This window comes from Balaenoptera borealis (assembly GCF_965194805.1).
Source record: "Balaenoptera borealis genome assembly, chromosome: 1".
Lineage (NCBI taxonomy): Eukaryota > Metazoa > Chordata > Mammalia > Artiodactyla > Balaenopteridae > Balaenoptera > Balaenoptera borealis.
Genome location: NC_138860.1, coordinates 33,067,962 through 33,092,350, shown reverse-complemented (window position 1 = coordinate 33,092,350; position 24,389 = coordinate 33,067,962).

The window sequence follows — 24,389 nt, the reverse complement described above, 5'->3', positions numbered from 1 at the left end:
GGACAACTCGGTTGGCTGGGGCTAGTTCCTGTCAGCTCTCCAGGGCTGGCTGCGCTCCGGCCTGGGCTGCTCACAGAGCCGCATTGTTCTCCGGCAGCCTCTTGAGCATTTAGCTTGTTTTGTCCTGCTGGTACATTCGTTGGCTGTGATTCCCACTGAAGACATCTTCAGGGACAGGGAGGGCGCCAGGCTTGCGGGCAGGACCTGGACTGCTCCACCGAGAAGGGGGAGCTCAGAGCAGTGGGGCCTCGTCGGCCTTCGATGTGACCCTTGGGGCTGTTTGCCAAGAGCAGCAGCAAGTCCGCCTGGATGTTCTGACGCCACTGCTGGCCCTGGGCAAGGAGGCTGAGAGCAGACTCTGCCACCAGAGTGTCCTGGGATTGGCTCTGGGTCCCTAGAAATAAGCGGTGTGATTATGGGCAAGTTACTGAACCTCTCTGAGCTCTCAGTTTCCTCATCTTCAGAATGCGAGGAATAACAGCACCTACCTCAGAGTGATATCGGGAAGATTAAACAAGGTAACGCATGACGTGCATTTAGCACAGGGTCTGGCAATTTCCAGAGGGCCCACCCCACCCACCTTGTCCTTTCTCTTATACGCTGTCCCCATCCAGCTTGAAATGTTCTCCCTTCCCTTCTCAGTTCTCCAGGTCTTTCGGCTCAGACCACACCTCCTCCGTGAAGCCGGCCCTGTTTGCTCTGATTGCACTCACATTCCTGTAGTTCTCTCAGGTGATAACCGCAACTAGACACTTGACCACTTGACCAGGTGCTCTTAGGGATTTGGCTCTAATGGTTTACACGAGGCTACCTTCCTGGAGCATAGGATTTGGGTGTTTTGCTTCTATTGTGTCCTTCACAGACCAAAATCTACTAAGCCTATTAATATGAGTGCTTACCTATTGACTGAGAGCCCATCCTGGGTCCTGCCCCAGGGCACTTATAGAAGAACCGTCATTTATTGTGGTTTCAGCCTTGCTCTGTGAAGGTCCAAGGGTTCCAAAGAGGTGCTTCATTTGCAGCCACACCCCACCAGCTGGTGAGCCCATAATATTGTGACTTACCCACATTTTGCCTGCTTGAGCCCCCTCCCTCTGACTCAGGGCCTGAATCCCCTCCTGGGCTGCAGTTTCCTGTGGGTAGGCTTGGGAGTCTCCAGGGGTCTCCGGGTGGCTTTTTCTGCTCCAAACTCATCCCTGCTGTCTATTGCCCCCTCACCATGGAGAGATGTTTCCTCCGGGGAGTTCCGCTCTGCTGCTTCCCGGAGCTCCTGCCTTCGAGGGTCCAATGTCTCAGTGCACGCTGTGTCGGCAGCCACTCCATGTGTCCCACAGGAGCATGGGTGGTGGCTTCTCTCCAGTCTGTGTCACATTGTGTTGGCCCAACCCTGGTGATGCCGTGAGCATGGGTGGTGGCTTCTCTCCAGTCTGTGTCACATTGTGTTGGCCCAACCCTGGTGATGCCGTGGTGCAGACTGTTAGCACTCTACCACCGGAGACAGCATTACCGTGAGGCACACGGCCGCAAGCTGGACTCCATTTCCCAGCCTCCCTTACCATGTGACTGAGCCCTCACGGATGCAGGGTAGAAGGAGGTGAGCGCCTTCCAGGTCTGGGCCTTAAGATGTTGGGCGTGTCTTCTCCACACTCTTTCCTCCTCCAGCCATACTGGTGACCTAGCACCTACCATGCATGATGATAAAGGCCTGGCAAGTGGGGAAGCAACAGATGGAAGGGATCTGAGCTCATGAATGACCTCATGAAGCTGAGGGCTCCAGTAGCCTGCTCACCTTGAGACTGCTGTAGGAGAGAAAAACTCCTATATTCTGCCATCCACTGTGCTGGGGTTCTCTCTCCATTGCATGGCAGCTTAGTCTTTAACATACACATAGGCCCCGAGTGTGATGAGAACACAGCCCCTTCAGCCTCTGCTTGTGGTCCCGCACCCTGTCTGTGTAAGGGCTGGATTCATCCCTAGGGCTTGGCTCAGGAGAGAGGATGTAGAGGCCCATTTCCTGGGTTCTCCTTCTCTGCCCCAGAGACTTGACCAGAGGAACTCTTCTTCCTCTCCTGTAAATAGAGGACTGGAGGGCCTCTGATTCACCAGCTCATCAGACACACCCAATCTCTGGATCCCAGTTTGGGTCAGCTGGGACTCCCAGCCCTGTGTTTCACCAACAGCAGAATCTTTTTTTTTCCCTTTCCCTTTCTCTCTTTTAAAAAAAAAAATTTTTATTGAATTATAGTTGATTTACAATGTTGTGTTAATTTCTGCTATACAGCAAAGTGATTCAGTTATATATATATATATATATATATTCTTTTTCGTTTTCTTTTCCATTATGGTTTATCATAGGATATTGAATACAGTTCCCTGTGCTGTACAGTAGGACCTTGTTGTTTACCAATCCTATATATAATAGTTTGCATTTGCTAATCCCAAACTCCCAATCCTTCCTTCCCCACCCCACCTCCCCCTTGGCAACCATATGTCGGTTCTGTATGTCTCCAACAGCAGAATCTTTATAATTGATATCCCCAGTTAAGGAGAGCCTCCTTGGACGAGGGCTCAGCCCTCCTGCTTGCCTCACCTCTGTCTCCTGCTTAGAATGAGAAGATAGGGGAAGGGTTGGGGTCTTTAGGGTCGAGAAAGAACTCTGTGGGTTGGTAGCTTCTAGTCTCATAGAGTCTCCCTGGGACTCTCAAGTAGGTGAGAAATGGAGTTGTGTTACTGAGATTAAGAAGAAATGTTGCTCGGGACTTCCCTGGTGGTGCAGTGGTTAAGAACCCGCCTGCCAATGCAGGGGACAGGGGTTTGAGCCCTGGTCCAGGAAGATCACACATGCCACGGAGCCACTAAGCCCATGTGCCACAACTACTGAGCCTGTGCTCTAGAGCCTGCGAGCCACAACTACTGAGCCCATGTGCCACAACTACTGAAGCCCACGCGCCTAGAGCCTGTGCTCCGCAACAAGAGAAGCCATGGCAATGAGAAGCTCGCAAACTGCAATGAAGAGTAGCCCCCGCATGTGGCACGCAAAGGTAACACATAATGGAGTTCAAATTCAAATCCAAGCAGTCTGTCTTAGAAGTCAGTCCTCTAACTACTTCATAATATTAACTTGCTAATTATATTAGACTACAACATTCACAAGCAAGATAGGTATACACAAATGCCATATTTTGCTTGTTTTCCTTATACTGTAAAATTATCATCATATGAATAACTAGCACCACCCTTTCTAATTTTCCTTCTACTTTCCTCTAATTTTCTTTCTAATTTGTTCAAAATGAAACAAATGACAAATCAACTTATTTACAAAACAGAAACAGACTCACAGACATAGAAAACAAACTTATGGTTAGCAAAGGGGGAAGGGGAGGGGGAGGGATAAGTTAGGAGTATGGGATTAATGGATACACACTGTATAGCACAGGGAACTATGTTCAGTGTCTTGTAATAACCTACGATGGAAAAGAATCTGAAGCTGCACACCTGAAACACAATATTGTAAATCAGCTATAGTTAAATATAAAATAAAATAAAAAAATAAAGTGAGGTGCAGACATCAGTATCCATCTAGGCCAATACGTCAGTCAGCATCATATCATGAACAAGAGGTCAATATTTGTTGTAGTTATCTTTTTCTTTCGTGATAAGTTTTACACACAACAAAACGCACAAATCTCGTGTGCCAGAGATGAGTTCTGACAAACGCATACACCTGTGCAACTCAAATCCATATCAAACTACAGAACATGGTGATGACTCCAGAAAGTCCCCTCATGCCCCTTCCTCATAAGTGCCCCCCAAAACCAAAACCAAACAACTCTTCTGATTTCTTTCTACCATAGATTAGTTTGGCATTTCTGTAACTTTATTCACATAAATGAAATCATACAATAGGTGCTCTTGGGAAGGCTTCTTTCCCTTAGCATAATGGGTCCTGCATTCTTTGTGAAACAGTCTGTTTTATACAAAGTCAGACTTTTTTTGAACCACCAGAAAACAAGTCCCCAAATCTAATCTTCATTACGTGCAGGGACACCGTGTTTACAAAGGCATGATCAACATCTCAGCGCCCATTCTGTGTGTCCTTGAACGGCTAAAGGTGAATAGGGCTGCCCCCCCCCGCCCCTCCGGAGACCTGAGCGTGTGGTGGAGGGAGTGCAAGCTTTCTCAACCGCAGCCTCCTTCTGCGGCTGCGAAGGAGCTGCCCTTTCGGGCACATCCACCCCTTACATCTTCTTCCCACCCCAGGCACTGAGGACTCTGCCTTCTTCTCGCCCTCCCCCTCCTCCCTAACCCACACCAGGAGGATCTGATAACCAGTCATTTACACTAGGTAACTGATAGTCCGGTTACACTGTAACTGGACCGCCTTCCACCGAGGTGCTGCCTCTACCGGTATTGACTTGTTCCGACTTTTATCTCCGAATGGGGCCGACAGGCTCCCAGCCCTGTGCCTCTCCGACTTCCACCGAGGCTCCCTAAGGACAGGGAGTCCTGACCGCGTCCCCGCTGGGGCCGATGTGCTCAGTGGGCGCAGCGTCTTTAAATACATGTCATAGATTTTTAGTCATTCTTAGAATTAATCACGGGTACAGTACGGAAACTTTGATGGGATACAGACAATGCTGTGATGGGAGAAAGATGCGCGGCGGGGCGCGGGGGCGGACTGATCTGTCCGCTGCCGGTTCCGCGTCCTTCCCTGAGGGGAGGTGTGTCACTATCCAGAGCTGACACGCAAAAAATAGTCATACCAAATAAAGGTTTAAACATATTGAGAGACCTAAAGGCAGCTGCCAGAAGACTCAAAATAACAAAAGTTAGGAAAGGGGGGAGGGGGGACCCGAACAGTTTCAGGAGAAGTGTCAGTGAAGCACTGTGTGTTTCCTCAAAAGCGCACGTGAATGAGGCATCCCACCACCCCCTGTGTTGAGGTTTGTTTGTAATATGAGCCCCCCGGCCCCTATCCCCGCCGAACACCCTGCAGAATCGCTGAGTAAACACAAGGCTCTGGGATCTGCCAGGTTTTCCCCTTGGCTTGGGTTCTCTGACTCCCCGACCCCTACCCCCAGCAGGCCCTGTGGTTGAGACTTGGGCAAAGGCATTTCAGGCACTTGCGGGAAATGGGAAGTGGGATCCGAGGGACCCAGAAGCCACTCGAAGTCCATTCTCCTGGCCCTGAAGGGAAATTCAAGTTGGCCCTTTTATCAGGACGTTGGTTGTGGGAGAGGGTGCCAAGTGGGCTGGTCCCCTCTCTGCAAACCCCACTCCCATCCCCACCCCCTCTGCGTCATAGCCTCTGCTTCTGGGGGCACTGAATGAGCCGTGGGAAGTTTCTTTCTGAAACAAGTCCAGGTTCATCCTTGACGGGCTCTCTCCGCGTCAGGAGGTCACCAAGAAGGGACACAGAACTCCCTCCTCTCTCCAGTCCTTCCCTCTCAGACCTGGGCTCCCTTCCCCCTTCTGCCCTAACCCAGTGGTCTTTCCCCCAGCCTCCACTCTCACTTTAACCACAGTTAGGTTTGTCCGACTTGGCTGTACTTTAGAACCACCTGGAGGGTTCAAAAAATAAATGTACAGATTCTTAGGCCTTGTTCCTAGATATTCAGAGTCACTGTGTCTGGGGGGACATGGTCATGAGTATTTTTGTAAACTATTCAAATACACAGCTAGGTAAGGGAAGCCCCGCCTTACCCCTAATCTGCCCTTCTTCCCTCAATAGCCTCCCAAATACGTGTTTTGTCTCCTGGCACAAATGATGTGATTTTGATCGGTAATGGATGATTTTTCACATCATCACTTTTAAAATCAAATATTCTCTGAAACATCCCTCTGTCTCCTGTGCTGCTTCCACCCTGATACTGAAACTCGTCATCTCTGTCATCAGCGGTGTCCTTGAATAAGACATGTCCCTGTCTTCTGGAGCTGATCCTCATCTACTGAGGCTCTGAAGGCAGACCTCCCCTCAGGGGAGAGAGAGCAGTTCCACCTAGTTCTAACCAAAAGGGAAGTGATCATACTGGGGACTGGCTCTGAACCAAGCTCCTCCTCTGAACAACTGACCGCTCTCATTCTTTTCTTGGGAGACTCTTCACAGTCCCCACTGGGAGGGGGGCCTGGGTAAGGCACACCAACCTGTACCCCCCTGATCTGTCCCCAGGCATCCTCCCCCTTCTGAGCTCTTTAAGCAGGGGAACCAATAATACCAATTTGGTGTGAGATCTCTGCAGAGAAAATATGCACCACCAACAAACCTGCGTTAAGTTGTTGAGATCTAACCTGAGCCTAACCTTCCCAGGCATTTGTAGTAGGGGGGAAAAAAAAGGAGAAGATATAGGAAGACGATGAGCAGTACCTAAGCCTAAAATAAAATTCCAAACACCAGGGAAGGAGAGGTTATCCTGGATTGGAGACATCATTGCAGCCACTTCCTACAGACCCTGCTGAATGGATGGAGGAACTGTAAGTGTACGTGTGTGTTTGAATGATATACCTGAGTTACAACTTGCAAGTTATTTCCTCCTTCTCTGGCAAAGGACAAATAGAGAAAGAGCCTACTAATACTGAGGGTGTTAAAAAAAATGATTTCTATAGAAAACTCCTTTGAAAGGTCAGTAGAATCAAAAATATTTTTTTGTTGTAAATGACCTTGTTTAAAGAGCTTCAGGCATTTTGTCCTTCGCTGGTCTAGCCCAGTTCCAGGCTAGGGAGTGAGGTAGTGAAACAGAGACAGGGGCCAAGAGAAACACCCCGATTAGGAGCCTAGAAGCCCCTCATGCTACCAGTGGAACCACCTCTCCGCCTGAGCTCAGCACGGCTCCCAGCCTAAAGGAAAGTGGGAGCTTTAGCTGAGGGGCACCAGAACCCCAGGGATCTGCTTGCTCCCTGGAGCTCTAGCTGGAATACATCAGCTCCAGCTGCCCTGAGCCTTCTCAGGAAAGGACTCACCCAATTACTGAGCGCTCCAGGTACTGCCTGCGGGCTAGAGTCAGACCCGCTGCTGTTCCAGGCCCTGGGGACTTTTGACAGCTCCCTGTATTTTCTCCTCCAATTTTACACTCCCCAAACACTGCGCTTTTTCAGATCTCTCATACACAAAACATTCTTTCTTTGTGTGTTATTTTTTTCTGCTTATGAAAGTAATTCCTGCTCACTGTAAAAATTTCAAACAAAATAGTAATGTGCAAATAAGAAAGCAAAAGCCTCCGTAATCTAATTTTCTGAGATAACCAGCCTTAGCAGTTGAGGATACACCCTTCCAGATCTTTCTCTAAGCATACACAAACAGCTTACACATGCCATGCTATTTGTTTCCCCACACCTTTGCTCATGCTGTCTGCACCCGCTTCCTGGAATGCCCTTTCTTCTCTCTTGCCAGGCTTACCTTTACACATACTTCTGAACTCAGCCCACTTTCTCCATCTGTCATCCCCCAGCCTGGACCAGGTGCCCCTCCCTGGGCTCCTAGAGCCCCTGCACAGCCTTATCAGAGCACCTACCACAGTGAATGGTCAAGTCCTTGTTTATATATCTGCCTCCCTCACTAGAATATAGGTTAATGGCCAAGAGGTGAGGACCGGGGAGGACCTCAGCCCCACTAGGAGCTCTGCTGACTGTCCTTCCCAGTCACTTGAGCAGCCTCAGCACCAGCACACTGCCTGGCACGTGCTTGGCATTCAGTAGGTGTTTGTTGAATGAGCAAGTGAATGAATAAGTAGGTTCTGGGTCACAGCAGCTGTCCCTGCCATGGGACTTTTATGTACAGGTGGAGGACTACAGAGAGAGGCAACCACCCAAGAACAGAAGATCTCCATGTTGCCTGGTTCCAAGAGCTACCACTAACTTACAGGGGCTGTGTAATTTTGGGGACGGTCTCCTCAGGATATTGTGAGGGTAAGAATTTATGGAGTGAGGTTTCCTCCCACCTCCTATGATGGCCACTCTCCCACTCTCACTTAGGAGGCAAAGGGCCTTTTTCCCTTAAGCCCAATGAAACAAAAGCGTTCAGGTCTCTGATAGAGCTTGCCATGATGGGCTCCAAGGGACAGAGCTCCAGACGTGTCAGTTGTGTGACCTTAGGCAGGTACCATAACTGCTCTGAGCCTCCTTCCACAACAGTAAAATTAGAATGCTACTGATTATACCTACCTCACAGGTTAGAGGAGACTAAATGAAAGACAAATGTTAGAGTGCTTTGTACATTTCATAGCTCTTTAGCCTGTCTCCCTCCCAGTGGAGCTCGGAGTAAGACCAGAGTGCTAGACAATCGAGACTTTTAGCTCTGTCCCTGTCTCCCGAGGTGACCTTGGGCCGGACACTCCCTGTTTCCTTAACTGTAAAGTGGAGGTGGGAGGGGGGCTGTGGGACCAGCTGGCCCCTAAGACTCCTTCCAGCTCTAACGTTCTATGTGCTCTGAAAAGTGAAGTAAAGTAAAATGCCCCGGGTCCTCATACCTGGTCCATTTGGCTGTGAGCACAAAGGTCTTTGCCAGCGGCCAGCACTACCGGGGAGGGTCTCTTTCTTTCTCCAAAGCCCCCAGATAGGAATGGTGAACACTGATTGGCAGGCCACCAATTGGAATGCCCCCAACCCTGAATTTCTGTGCTGGGCCACCATGAGATCACCTGATACTACAAATTCCTCAGCTAGTTTCCAGGTCCCTAGAGAGGGACGGATTTGGGGATGGTTTGTGTGATGTCTTTTATGACATTTGACTTCTTTGGAATCTGACCATTTAAGCTGGGATCAAACAGGCAAGTTGTAGAGTTTGCACTTGGGGAGCATGGGGTCTAGGTGGGGAGAGGAGACTGACAGGTGACCCTGATTTGGGGAGCAATAGAAGAACTCCTTGCAGGCTGGAGTTTGCAGGCTTTGGGAGATGCTCAGGGTTTGGGTGTGTACAGGGAAGGTGTGAGGGTGGTGTAGAGGGTAGGGTATCTGAGGAAGTGTGACGAGGCTGGGCCAGCTGAGGCTGAACAGGGGATGTCTAGTCAACAGAACGTGCATTTGACTGATCAAGCACTCATTTGATCCTCACGGGCACTCTGGAGGTGGGGATTATTAGTCCCACTTTACAGATGAAGAAACTGGGGCTCAGAAATGCTGGGAGGCTGCCCCAGCTTGCACCGTTAGTTAGCGGGCCAGGCCTCCCAACTCTAAATCCACCAGGCTGCCCAGAAGGCAGCTCCCCTCAGGTGCAGTGGGTTTGCACAGAGACTGACAGAATCAGGGGTGGGACTGTGGGACTGTGGTGGGGGTCCTGAGACTGATGGGGTGAAGGGGCGATGCTGGGGCGTTTGCTGCTCATCTGTGGGCTGGCGACCTGGGGGGGGGCAGTCACGAAGCTCAGGAGCCTTGAGCTGGGCTGTCAGTTTCAGGGGTCAGTACGACTCCAAAAGACAGAGAGGCAGAGACTGGAGGGATAACTGGACAGCCTTACAGGTCACCAAGGGGCCACTCACTCCGGGTGGAGGTAGGCCATTGCCCCATCCTCCCCCATCACCCAGCAATCAGACTTCACCAACTAGGCAGCCAGTCTCTGCCCTCTCGGTGCCCTGGGATGGAGGAAAACCTCTGTCACTGCAGAAGCTGCACAGCATTTCTTCTCTTCTGGGGGCTTTCCTGCCCTTCCCTCCACTGGCTTCCTGATGCTCTGGGACCTGAGTTGGGGGATGGTGCGAGAGGGTTTCACTTTCCCAAGGTGGCCAGCTCCAAGATCCTGGCTTCTATTTGGCCCCTGACTCGCCATCTGCCTCCTGCCTGGCATGGGCAGCAAGACTAGGTCTCTGCCTCCTTGTAGGAGCTCTGCACCTCTCATTCGACCCTTTGGTCTCCTGGGGAGATGGTCAATAAGCAGTATTCCTGGGCGGTCAGCATCTGGGGGGCTTCCTAAAACGAAGCTGGTTGGGCGTCACCCTAGATCCTTGGAATCAGAATTTTTGAGGATGGGGCTTGGGAATCTGCATTCTAATTGGCTTCCTTGGGGAGTTCTTAGGAATGGTAAAGGGAGAGAGCCGAGAACCAGGGCATGCGATCATCACACTGTACCCTGCCGGGGAGGGACTCATCTCCCGGGATGCCGGGAAGGAGTCTGGGTTGCTGGCAGTTAGATAAGACCGGTTGAATGAGCAGAGTTTCAGAAACCCAGGCAGGGAGGCAATCCCCTGGCTAGAGGCCCTTGAAGTGGAAAATTGCTCTCACCTCCGGGTACCCCCCCCCCGCCCAGGGCTTCTTCACACAAGAGCTCTCTCCCTGGCAGAGCCAGCCAGGAACACTCAGGTTTGGGTCCAAGGAGGAAATTTGAGGAAGGGCTTGGAGATGGGCCAAGAGGAGAGCCAAGGAAGTGATGAAAGATATTTTTAGGATTACTTATTCCAGAGAAGGCCGAGGGGGCACTTATCACCATCCAAGAACTTGGAGAGGCTTATTTATTAGACTCTTGACCCAACAATCAGAGATTAAACGGCAGCTGAAAGGACTGAGGTGAGATGAGAGGAAGGGACCTGTGAGGTCCTGACACGGGTCCAGGAAGAGGCTGTGGAAGCTTCTATCCTGGTGTTTTTTGAGGACAGTTCATTCAGTCATTCCTCAGGTATGTTTTGTTGTCTGCTGTATGCCTGGTACTTGCTTAGCATAGGGGAAAACCACGAACAAGGACTTGTCCCCCTGAGCTGGAGGTCGGGTGGAGAGTCCCTTCTGTTTGGAAAGCCTTTCTCTTTGTGGAGCAAGCTTGCCCAGGGCAGACTCCTGGGTGGCGGTGCCCCATTCCCTGCCAACTACCCCCGTGCTCCTGCAGGGAAACATCTAGAGAGTTGACTGCTTGCCAGCTTTCAAGCATGCCGCCACATTTCCACAGGGGCCTCCTTCCATATGACTAAAGGCCTGTCAGCAAGATGAGCAGCCCAGGCTGCCCTCACCTCTGACAGTCCTGTTGGGGAAATCTCCTGTTTCAGAACCAGTGCCCCCGGCCCGACTTGCCAGGCATGTCAGGTACCCTCGCTGAGCCCCTGCGGCTGCCAGAGTCACCTGGGCACTGCTGTCCGCCGCTGGACATCTGGGCTCCCAGACACCCCTGGTCAGCGATGGGCTCCATAGTTCAGCTTCTCTGGGGAGCCTGGTGAGATCAGGGGATTGCTTCTGCTTTGTTGTCCGTCTCTCAATACATCAGCCATCCCACTATTCATTTTTCGAGGGTTTGTATATCCCAGCACTGCTAAGGGGGTAAGAGGGACACAGGAGGAACCTCTGTCGCTGACTCATAGGGTGGCCAGGACTAATAGACATGAAGTAATGAGAGAATTTTATTCAAGTCCGAAACCACAAGGAAGTGGGAGTAGAAACTGGGACACCTTAGGTCTTTGTCCAGCTCCCTTTCCTGAATCACTGTTAACTTCTAGTAAGTTCCGGTTCCAGCGGAAACTCTCTAGGTTCTCCCTCTGTAAAATGGGAGGATGATCTCTGTGCTTCCTTGAAACAAAGTGAGGGTGTGTACGGGGACAGACAGGAACAATGGCTTGTGTTTATGGAGAGCTTGGGAGGTGCTGGGAGCAGCGCTCAGTGCTTTATATAGTTATCTCATCTAAGCTTCTTAGCAACCCTGTGAGGTAGCACTGTTATTATTTCTGTTTTACAGAGGAGGAAACTGAGGCAAAGAGAAATGAATAACTTGCCCACTAAGTGGCTGGATTCAGCCCCTGGCCTGTCTGACCAGGCTTCTCACTTACAGTAACCGGGAGAGTGAAAGGGCAGGTGGAAAAGCAGGGCCAGCTGGCTTTCAGACTCCAGGGTTGCCTCCCGAGGTTCCCAAGAGGTGCACATGCCACCCTCAGACCTGGAAGCAGGACCCCGTGTCTCCAACCCAGCACCTGTTCCTGGGTGACAGCTGGGTGCCAACTTGAAAAACTGCTCTGTTTCCTCTCGTGAGGTGGTCCCCTCGCCCCGAGCCAGGGTCCTTCACATCCCTTCAAGTAACGCTCGTATATCAACTCATTTGCCGTTTTCAGAGCATTCTCCCACTTCACCTTCCCAGTGTTATTCTTCCCATTTACCAGATAAGGGGACTGAGGCTCTGGTGAGATCAGAGACTTGCACAGTGTCTCCTGGTTGGTGGACTCAGTCCAGTGCCCTTCACTAAATGGAGGAGTCTCCGTAGAAAGCACTGAGAGATTCTTGGTCCTTCCCTCTCCGGGCCCCTTTATGGGGCTAAAACACCATTTTAGTCAGAATTCTGAGGGCTCAAGGACCAGGCATAGCCCACACTTGATTGAATTCACTCAATCATTCATTTATTCAGCCATATTTACTTACCATGCTCTAAGAGCTGTGCCACATGAGGGCGCAATGATGAGCTGCCCTGGGGACCTCAGAGGCCCGGGGGATGGAGGGACAAGGGAAGCAGAGAGTGAGCAGGCAGTTATAATACCAGGTGCAAATACTGAGGAAAAACATCTAAATTTGGGAAGCAGGGATGGCTTCCTGGAGGAGGTGATGAGGCAAAATCTAAGGTGAGACCAGATGGATGAATAAAACTAGCCCCTGAAAATTAGGCTGGGGAGAGGGAGAGAGGAATGTTCCAGGCAGAGGTAAAGCATTTGGGAGGGCCCAATGGCAAAGGAGCGCATGGTGCACCTGCTATGTCCTCAGCTCCACCCGAGTTTCTCTCGCCCCAGATCTTTCCATCTCCCAGTGACCCCTTTCACCCCCAGAATGCCCAGCTCCCCACTTCCCCTCGGATGGGCAAGCCTGGGAGTGAGCACCATTGCGTCTGCCTGCCTTGTGCAGGGATGCCTGGTGTGAATGTGGATTATTTCCCTTTGCGGGTAACTGGAGAAGAAGCAGCAGGTGAGGCAGCAGGTATAGTATCGAGGAGCATCCTGGCACTGGCTCTGTCCTGGAGACCTGTGGGAAGCCTTTGTCCCAATGGCCTGTAATGGGTTTCAGGAGAGAGCTTCAATATTTGCAGCAAACAGTGGCACCAAGGATATGGAGGGCTATTGTGGACTCTCCAAAGAGGAGCTAATCCTCAGGCAAGCCTCCTGGGCCAGAAGGGGTTCAAGTGCTGGGCGGGCTGCTGAGGGGTGTTGTCATTTACGAGCAATTGTAGGAGATAACAGCAGAGAGAGAGACATTCTCTATACAGGTGGAGGGAGGTGGTGAGAGGCACTCCCCACAGGGGAAGAAGGGGACAGCACCTGACCTGAAAGCTCAGGGCACAGGTGATACTTCCCCACCCCCACGCATCTGAACTCTGTGCTTCCTCCAGGCGGCCTGGGCTGCCTTCTCAGCTGTCCTTTGCCCAGGGGTCAGATGACTCTGGGGTGGGGGGTGTCAGCCAGGGCTCTCAGGCCTCTCTTTCTTCCCTTTCCTTCTCTCTAGCTCTCTCTCTGGGCCTCTTTTCGGTCCACTGCACATAGACAAGTCATTGCTTGGCTCCAGGGGCCAAGGAAAGAAAACCAACTGTATTTGCATATCATTAGCATAAAGAAGCTCTATTTGCATAAGTCTATTTTAAGCTCCTCCCTCCTTCAAACTTGCCCCATCATCTCTGAATATGGTACATAAATGTGCTGTCCAGCCACTAGGACAAGGGATGTCTTGGGGATGGGGGTTGGTAAAGGCTGTTTTCCTAGGTCCCTTCCAGGGATGCCTTGTGGCCTGAGTGGAGGGAAACAGAACCAAAGTAAAGCTTTATAATTACCTAGAGGGGTGGGATAGGGAGGGTGGGAGGGAGGCTCAAGAGGGAGGGGATATGGTGATATATGTATGCATATAGCTGATTCATTTTGTTGTACAGCAGAAACTAACACAACATTGTAAAGCAATTATACTCCAATGAAGATGTATTAAAAAAAAAAAAAAAAGAAATCTGCAGTCTGGGAGTGGGAGAGGTTGGAAAACTCAAACCTGCAAGCTCTGCATCAGCACGGGGGTTTCTGCCAGGATCCCCTCACCCCAGACACCTCCAGGGGTACAAAGAGCTGAGACTGGAAATAGAGGAGAAAATGTGCCAGTACACTGATTTACATTACAATTCGCATAATCTTGTGTAATTTGCATGGGTGAGATTACTCAGTTGTCCAGAAATTTTCAAATTAGATCTTTTTGCTCCTTAAAATTCTTCTTTCTTGGAGTTTTCTTTCCTTTGCTTCTTGTCAGCTTCCTAAGATGTGGATCAGCTTCCTCTCCAGGAGGGAGAAGAGGACTGGGTAGGAGCATAGTAAAAGGGATGGTGTGGAGAAGACAGGCAGTGTAGACATCTGAACTGGAGAAAAGGGGTGGTGTAGACATCTGAGGCCTCTGCCAGGTCCCAGCAGTGCCATCTCCCCTTTCTGTTGTCCCTACTCTGTGGGATCTTCTTTCTACTCACAAATTCATGGGAGTAGAGAAGGGAGGAGGCTGGGTTTGTCTGCCCATTTCCCAGAGGGCAGCCAAGGCTACACAATAAGAACCCAGAAGGCCTGACTCCCAGGCCACATTCTGGCCAAGACTGAACTGCATCTAGAAATCAAGAGCCTTGCTCCTGGGGAGAAAGGGCTGGTCTTAAGAAGCATCCTCCAAACTGCTCCAGACAGCAGCAGATGGGTCCCCTCAGCCCTGGGGTTCTAGGCCACCTCTCTCCTCGGGGTAGGAAGAGAAAGGGGAAGAAATCTGATCCCTCTCACAGTGGAGCCCTGGAAACCTATGTAGTTTTTTCCATTTACAGCCCATTATTAGTATATTGGATTGGCCAAAAAGTTCGTTTGGGTTTTTCCGTACGATCTTACGAAAAACCTGAACAAACTTTTTGGCTAACCCAGTATATAAGATAAACGAGGCTTAATTCTGCTGAAGCTCAGGCGAAGGGAAACACCTGCAAAAATCATTTGTTCAACACTGTCCCTACTCCCCGCCTACGTCTGCCTTCCCTGACCTCTTCTTCCCTCTGTCTCTTGTCTTCTAAACATGTTTTTAAAAAAACATTGTTATAATTACTATTAGCAAACTCCAATGCTATTTAAACTAATAATAATAATATCTCTTCTAAAACATAATCACATTCAGATCACATTACTCTTCCGCCTGGGAGCCTCTGATGGTCCCCTTGCTCCTTTCCGCAGTCTCTGAAGCCCTGCACGGTGCAGATCCAGCCTTCCTTTCTTACTTCACCTCTTACCACTGTCCCCTTTCTCATGACTCTTCAGGCCCCTGGCTGCCCTACAGCTTGGAGAACATTCCTAGCTCTTCACACCTCAGCTTCTTTTCTTTGTTGGCTCTTCCTCCAAGGTCTTCTGAAAGCCAGCTTCTTTTCATCGCTCAGGGCTCAGCTCTGCAGTCCTCTCCTCAGACAGGCCCTCCTTTGCCTCCGCACCTGGATAGGACTCCCAGAGTATCAAAGCTGTGCCTGTCTTATTTATTTGTTAACTTACCGGTTCTGTCTTCCATATGGGCAGAGACCTCACCTGCCTCATCCATCTCCATGTCTCCAGCACATGGTAAAGCACCTAGAACATTGCAGGTGCTCATTAAATATTTGCTGTGTGATGGATAATAACACCCAGTGACAGATTGGGGTTGGTGACAGATCACAGATTAGGAGTCAGAGAGATGCAAGTTCGCATCCTGGTTTTGTCACTCACTGGTGAATGGCCGTGGGCAAGGTACTCACCTCCCTGAGCCTCTGAGCCTCTTTCTGGGAACAGAGATAATAACATATATTGAAGGTGAAGTGTATGGCACTATTAGGGGCTCATTAAATAGAGATTATTGATGTGGATAATTACATCTTTGTTTCATACTTACTCTGCACATGAGTCTGTTCCTGCCCTCAAAAATTCAGTTTATTGAGAGACACAGTGACCTGCATGGCCAACTATGAAACAATGGTGAACATACTAAAACAGAGATATGAACCAAGTACCACAGGAACAGAGGCAATAACAACAAATTCTACAATCCCTGCATTGGAATAGCATTTTACAGTTTATGTACCATGTACACTTCTGTCATTCATTTGATTGGCTCCTAGGCTGTTGGAGTAGGCAAGGCCTCAGCAGCTCCATTTTACAATAAGAGATCAGAGACTCAAGGAGATGACATCATTGGCCCATGGTCAAACTATATCTCCTTGCCCTGCTATTTGTATTCCCCCAAAATTCATATGCTGAATCCTAACCCCCAAGCTGATGGTATTAGGAGGTGGGGCCTTTGGGAGGTGATTAGGTCATGAGGGTGGAGCCTTCATGAATGGGATTAGTGCCCTTATAGAAGAGACCCCAGAGAACAAGCTTGTCCCTTCCACCCTGTGAGGACACAGTAGGAAGGTGGCCATCTGCAATCCACAAGAGGGTCCTTAGCAGAACCTGACCATACTGGCCCCCTGGTCTTGGACTTTCAGCCTCTAGAACTGTGAGAAATAAATTTCTGTTGTTTATTAGCCACCTAGTCTGGTATTCTGTTACAATAACCTGAACAGCCTCAGACACCCACTCTATCCTTCTTACACTACCCTCACTCCTCTGGACACCTTACGTGATTATCTGTGTATGTTCCATCTCCCAGGCTAGAATGCAAGCTCCATAACAGTCTGTTTTGTTCACTGCTCCACCCCTAGTTCCTAGAACAGTGTCTGACACATAGTAGTTACTCAGTAAATATGTATGGAATGAATGAATGGAAGATAGAAGAAAGAATTAGTGAAAGGCAGGTGTACGCTTCAAACCTCTCAAGCAGGAGGCAGAATAGCTGGCTAAGAGCTCAGCTTCTGGAGCCTGACAGCCTGAGTTTAGATCTCAGCTTTGTCACATACTAGTGTGCAACTTGGACAAGGGATTTAACCTCTCTGTGCCTCGGTTTCCCGATCTGTCTAATGGGGATGATAATATAACACCTAGTCCATAGGATTGTTGTGAGGACTAGATGAGTTAACATTCATAAAGTGCTCAGAACAGTGCCTGGTACATAATAAGCCTCAATATATATTTGGTAGCTTAAAAACAACCAACCAACCAACCAAGGTATTTTGACTCCAAATCCAGCATTCTCTCTCTACACCATGTTTTGTAGAGCTGTATAGTTTCCAAATGACTAACATATTCATGAATTTATTTTATCTTTCTATCATTTTTCTATCTTTCCCTGTGAAACGAGCAAGAAATAATGATATAATAGTTTTTTTGGCTGTGCTGCACGGCATGCAGGATCCTAGTTCCCCGACCAGGGAACCTGTGCCCCCTGCAGTGGAAGCACAGGGTCTTAACCACTGGACCACCAGGGAAGTCCTCAAGAAATAATTATTGTCCCCATTTTACAGAGGAGAAAACTGAGGCTAGGCACAATGGCTCAAGACCACACAAAAGCTTGGTTAAAATAACCTGACTTCAAATCAGTGATTCTGTCCATGATTCCACAGGTAACTCTCTCCCCTAGATCTAGCCTGAAACAGGAAAAAAAATAAAATAAAATCAGAGACTGGCAGAGATTCGCAGAAGCCCTAAAAACATCAGTCTCTCCCATTTTCAGGATTTGGAAATCCACTTAATTTTCGCCAATCATGGGCTGTCATTGTATACAAAACAAATGTTGCTGAGACTTTAAGGGCAAGGAAATCTCCCACAGATTCAAGAGTGATGGATCCAAGGCTGCAAATGTCTGGGGAGCTCCCTGTTGACCAAAGCCCTCTCCTCCTCAAAAGCAGCTGTTATGGGCCCAGAACTGTGCCAGGTGCATGGCAGTAGGGAGAATGCAGTGAGTTCTTCCCACAAGGTCCTCTCTTTGGTCCAGTTTGGAGGGTGGAGACAGAATCTTCCTGGGGCTAAGCTTGTCAACTGCCTGCTTTCAGATGCCCTGGGTAGGCGTGAGAATTGGATTTTGTTTTAAGTGACCACAATGCTAACCAGGCAACTTGAGTCCCAGAAGTTACCGAGGGGAGAAGATGTGGAGGTACGAATAGGATGAATGAGTTTTTTTGTTTGTTCCCTCACTCGTTTATTCATTGCATCCTCATTTATTGTGCCCTTAACCTAGAATGGTGATCCCAGAATCCTATGCCTTTATTCACTTTATTATTTAAATACGAGATTTAAACCAACACCCTTGCAATTCTTCCTGATCCAGTAATAACCACCATTTATTAAGCATCTACTACGAGCAGGCATAGCACATGCATAACCCTTCAACGTAAGCATTATTATCCCCACATACAGATGAGACCGTGGAAACTCTTGAGAAGTCAGGTGACAGGCCCAAGGTCACACAGCTAAGAAAAGAAGGTCAGGATTCAAACCCAGGTGGGCCTGATGCCAAAGCTCAGGCTGTGGTTGAAATTTTAAAATTTGAATACTTGAGTCATTAAAAAGAATCCCTGTAACATACATCTAAGATACAAGGTGTAATAATAAAATGACTGCCTGTGGCTCCACAACTCAATGGAGAAATAGAACATTCCCAGCATCGTCCAGGTGCCTTGTGTGTCTGGCCCCTATTGCATCCCTCTGCTTCCCCCCACTCTGACCCCGCAACCAAGGTAACCACTGTCTAAATTTGGGGTCCATTAGTCCGTTGTTTGCATGCCTTTTGTTGCTTTATGTTGTTTTACCACATGCATTTGTGATAAATAAGTATGAAGATAAACCGTTTAGTTTTGAACTTTACATAAATGGTTTACAGTATGTCTTCTATGGCTTGCTACCTTCTATAAGCTTCTAAGATTCACCCAGTTGATATATGTGGCTTTATTTATTTCCACTGCTGTGAAATTCCATTGTTTGAATATACCACATTTTATTTATCCAATTTCCTGTAGGATATCTAGGTCATTTCTAGTTTCTTTCTTTCTTTAAAAATTTTTTTGCTATTACAAACAATACTACAAAGAAAATTCTTTTTTTTAAATTGAAGTATAGTTGGGACTTCCCTGGTGGTCCAGTGGTTAAGAATCGGCCTTCCAATGCAGGGGATGCGGGTTCAATCCCTGGTTGGAGAACTAAGATCCCCCATGCCGTGGGGCAGCTAAGCCCGCGCACCACAACTACTGAGCCCACGTTCTCTGGAGCCTGCATGCCACAAATGGAGAGCCTGCATGCTGCAACTACTGAGCCCACATGTCACAACTAGAGAGAAGCCTGTGCGCCACAACTAGAGAGAAGCCTGCCCTCCACAACGAAATATCCCACGTGCTGCAACTAAGAGCCGGTGCAGCCAAAAACAAAATGAATAAATAAATATTAAAAAAAAAATTGACGTATAGTTGATTTACAATATTGTGTTAGTTTCAGGTGTACAGCAAAGTGATTTGGTTATATATATGTATCTATATCTATATCTATCTATCTATATATAGATATATATATTCTTTTTTTTTGATTCTTTTCCATTATAGGTTATTACAAGATATTGAATGTAGTTCCCTGTGCTATACAGTAAACCCTTGTTGCTTATCTATTTTATATATAGTGATATGTATCTGTTAATCCCATATTATTAATTTATCCCTCCCCCTCCCCTTCCCTCTTTGGTAACCATAAGTTTGTTTTCTATGTCTGTGAGTCTGTTTCTGTTTTGTAATTAAGTTCTCTTGTACTATTTTTTAGATTCCACATACAAGTGATATCATATAGTATTTGTCTTTCTCTGTCTGACTTAACTTCACTTAGTATGATAATCTCTAGTCCATCCATGTTGCTGCAAATGGCATTATTTCACTCTTTTTTTAATGGCTGAGTAATATTCCATTGTATATATATACCATATCTTCTTTATCCATTCATCTGTTGATGGACACTTAGGTTGCTTCCATGTCTTGGCTATTGTAAATAGTGATGTTATGAACTTTGGGGTGAATGTATCTTTTCCAATTATGTTTTTTTCAGGATATATGCCCAGGAGTGGGATTGCTGGATCATATGGTAACTCTATTTCTAGTTTTTTAAGGATCCTCCATACTGTTCTCCATAATGGCTACACCAATTTACATTCCCACCAACAATGTAAGAGAGTTCCTTTTTCTCCACACCCTCTCCAGCATTTATTATTTGTAGACTTCTTAATCATGGCCATTCTGACTGGAGTGAGGTGATACCTCATTGTAGTTTTGATTTGCATTTCTCTAATAATTAGCGATGTTGAGGATATTTTACGTGCCTGTTGCCCATCTGTTATGTTATGTCCTCTTTGGAGAAATGTCTATTTAGGTCTTCTGCCCATTTTTTGATAGGGTCATTTGTTTTTTTGATATTGAGCTGTATGAGCTGTTTGTATATTTTGGAAATTAAGCCCTGTTATCTCTTCATTTGCAAATATTTTCTCCCATTCTGTAGGTTGCCTTTTCATTTTGTTTATGGTTTCCTTTGCTGTGCAAAAGCTTATACTTTTGATTAGGTCCCATTTGTTTAGTTTTGCTTTTATTTCTTTTGCCTTGGGAGACTGACCTAAGAAAATATTACTATGATTTATGTCAGAGAATGTTTGCCTATGTTCTCTCCTAGGAGCTTTATGGTGTCATGTCTTATATTTAAGTCTTTAAGCCATTTTGAGTTTATTTTTGTGTATGGTGTGAGGGAGTTTTGTAACTTCATTGATTTACATGTGGCTGTCCAGCTTTCCCAACACCACTTGCTGAAGAGACTGTCTTTTCTCCATTGTATATTCTTGCCTGCTTTGTCAAAGATTAGTTGACCGTAGGTGTGTGGGTTTATTTCCAGGCTCTCTATTCTGTTCCACTGATCTATATGTGTTTTTGTGCCAATACCACGCTGTTTTGATTACTGTAACTTTGTAGTATTGTCTGAAGTCTGGGAGGGTTATGCCTCCAGCTTTGTTCTTTTTCCTCAGGATTGCTTTGGCAATTCTGGGTCTTTTGTGGTTCCATATAAGTTTGAGGATTATTTGTTCTAGTTCTGGGGAAAATGTCATGGATACTTCGATAAGGATCACATTAAATCTGTAGATTGCTTTGGGTAGTATAACCATTTAAACTATATTAATTCTTCCAACCCAAGAGCATGGGATATGCTCTTCCCATTTCACTGAATCTTTGTTGATTTCCTTTATCAATGTTTTATATATAGTTCTCAGCATATAAGTCTTTCACCTCCTTGGTTAGACTTATTACTAGGAATTTTTTTTTTTGGATGCAATTTTAAACAGGATCTTTTTTTTTTTTTACTTTCTTTTTCTGATATTTCATTGTTAGTGTAAAGAAATGCCACAGACTTCTGTATATTAATCTTATATGCTGCTACCTTGCTGAATTCATTTATCAGTTTTAATAGGTTTTTGTGTGGAGTCTTTAGGGTTTTCTATATAGAGTATCATGTTATCTGCATATAATGAAAATTTTACCTCTTCCTTCTGATTTGGGTATCTTTTATTTCTTTTTCTTGTCTGAGTGCTGTGGCTAGGACTTCCAATATTGTGTTGAATAGAAGTGGTGAGAGTGAGCAACATTATCTTGTTCCAGAATTTAGCAGGAAGGCTTTCAGCTTTTTACTGTTTAGTATTATGTTGACTGTGGGAGAAAATTCTTGATCATGACCTCTGGTGCACCAGCAAGGGTTGTGCATGTACAGGGTGGAATTGCAGGACTGGAGGGCCTGTATGTGGTGCCTTACTCAATATATCCAAAAAAATAGTTGTACAAGTTTACTTTGGAGCCTATAAGCTAGAGCAGTGTCTTTCCAGGGGTCAGTGCTGGCTTTAGGAAAGGGGGTTCCAGGGTGTTGACAAACTGGTAAGCCCTGAGATTAACCTTGGGAAATTCCTACCTCTAAGTGTGGCAATTCACAAAGGAGTGAACAAACTTGATAGTTTATCTCCAGAGCTGAGCTTCTGAGGTTGGAAACGATCGCTCAGTTACTAGTTAACATCCCAGGAGACAGGATCCTCCTATAGGACACAGGAGAACCAAGAGAACTTGAGATGATCTCACCACATCTCAGGGGACTTGGCATCTTGGCCAGAGCATGTGGGCTTGGAGCATTTCTTAGTCGTGTACCCTCTGGTGGCAGAATCCAAGTTTGTCAGCCTTGGATTCAAGGCCATAGGATGGACTGACTGGAGGCAGCTAGGTCCTGGTTGGAGTTTTGATCCTTTCCCTGCTTGTACTTATTTCCACCAATATTCATTTTCCTTCTTTTAAATTAATGATTATGTAATAATTCAGAGTTCAAAATTCAAAGTATAAAATTATACAAGGAACAGTCTTGCTCTCACTCTTGACTCCCACTTGCCCAGTCCCCCTCTGAAAGGTAATTGCTTTTATCCATTTTCCATGCATCCTTCCAGAGTTTTCTTTATGTACAAGCAAAAATGAACATAAAGTCTTATCTAAGCCTCCTGTTATAGAAGAGATAGCATATTATTCCCATGATTCTGCCATTGCCTTTTCATAGCATCTCAGCTATCTATTCCCTGTCATTACATAGAACATTTTATTGTTATTTTAAAAAAATACCTATGCAGTATTCTATTATATTCCACAGTATTTATTTATCATGTGCTATGCACCAGTCTCTAGCTGAGTGCTGGGGTTAAAATGATTAATCAAAACAGGCCCACTTCAATAGAAGTTAATTAAAAAAAACAAACAAGCCCTGCCTCAGGGACACTACAGTCTAAGGGCAAACAGACAAACAATTATGATAAAATACTGCAGGAGCTCTTCCTTCCAAAAATATTTCTCCAGTCCCAACCACTTGTCAGGCATTGCTCTGGGCACGAGGGAGACGGTGGTGAATAAAACCGATGAAAATCCCTGCCCCGTGGCACTTCCATCCTAGTGGAGCTACTGTTCTGGCACTGTGATAAGGGGGGCTGGGGGGGCACATGGTGGGGTCCCTAACCTGGTCTTGGTATCAGGGAATCCTTACTGAAGGAAATGATGCTTTAGCTGGTAACTAACAGCTAAGGAGGAATTGGCCTGGTGAAGGACCAGAGAGGGGCCAGAGTTCCCAACAAAGGTCCCCCTGCCAGGCAGGGCGGGGAGGTGAGAGGCATCCCTGGGGACTGAGAGAAAGTCCTCCGTTTGCAGCATCGAGAGAGACTGTGGCCAGAGCTGAGCCCTGGCAAGCAGGCAGTGGCTGGCGGTCGTGGGCCCTTGTAGGTCACAAGAAGAACTTGTCCTCTGGAGGCCACTGCGATGGCTGCCATGTGGAGTGGCTAGGAAAGAGGGACAAGAGGGCAGATAGGGGCTCGAGGGGAGGGAAGTGTGGTCTAGGCAAGGCTTGTGGTCGGCTGGACCCGTTGGAGCAGAGGATGAGGGGAGAAGGAAATGAATGCAAGACAATGACGAGGGGGTGTTGACAGGACTTGGTGGGATGTGAGTGGAGAGAGAGGAAGCCTCAGTCTCCTCATCTGAAAAATGAGGCCAACGGCCTCCTCCGTGGGCTGTTCTGGAGGATTCACTGATATGAGGAGGGCTCTTGGCAGTGTTTCTGTCCCCTCACTGCCAGCACCCCTTCACCTGGTTTCTTGTTTGCTCCCCTCCAAGCCTATGAGCTTAGTTACAATTTTTCTGTACTTCAGCAAGGGAAACCTACTGTCTGATCTTCTAAGCCCTTGCTTCCCCCATGCCCCCGACAGGCGTGCACAGAGTGCCCTGGTACAGGCCGCTGCCCTCTACTGGGACGAAACTTCCTGCCTTGCCTGTCCGCCGCCTCCAGCACACACCGCAGAGGGAGCCTCCAGGTGCACATGCAGCAGGCCTGGCCTCACGTGGGTCCACTGTCGCAGCTGTGTCTGCTGAGCGCGGCAACTAGTTTTGGGTGTTGCTGCCAGCGTGGCTGCTTTGAGGCTGCCATTGGACTGTGCGCTCCTGGGAACAAGACCACATTGTGGGTACCCGCCACGTGCCTGACTGCGGCATCTGCCTGTGGCTGTGGATGGTGCAGTGGGAGCCCCTGCTGAGCAGGAGCAAATGCAGAAACAGCATTTCCCCAAATCCCCTTGTGCAGTATGGCACCCAGTAGGGCCCGGCCAGGTTTATTTGGCGAGAAGATCTGGGTTTGTTTTTCTCCAAGCCCCATGGGCGTGTGCTGCCCAGAGCCCTGGCCTGATCATTCACTAGCAGCGTGGAGCTGCCCCTCAGAGCAGGGCTGTGGTGGGTAGAGGAGCAGCCTGGTTGGAGCAGTCTTGTTCATCTGGGTCCTCTTCTCTGAAAGGATGCTGAGGACAGGGCCCTGGGACATGCTGCCCCCCTCCTGCACCCCAGGCTCTAGTGGGCTCCCCTTGGCCCGGAGTTACAGCCCCACATCCTGCCTCTCTCTGCCAATACCTGCCCCTGCTGGCTGGGAACCGAGGGCCAGTCTCAGACTCAGGAGTGGGGGAGGGGGTGTGGAGCGGCCCACAGTGTTTTGGCTCAGTTCCATTTGCCCTGGAGATTGGTCACTAGCATGTCCCCTAGTCTTGAT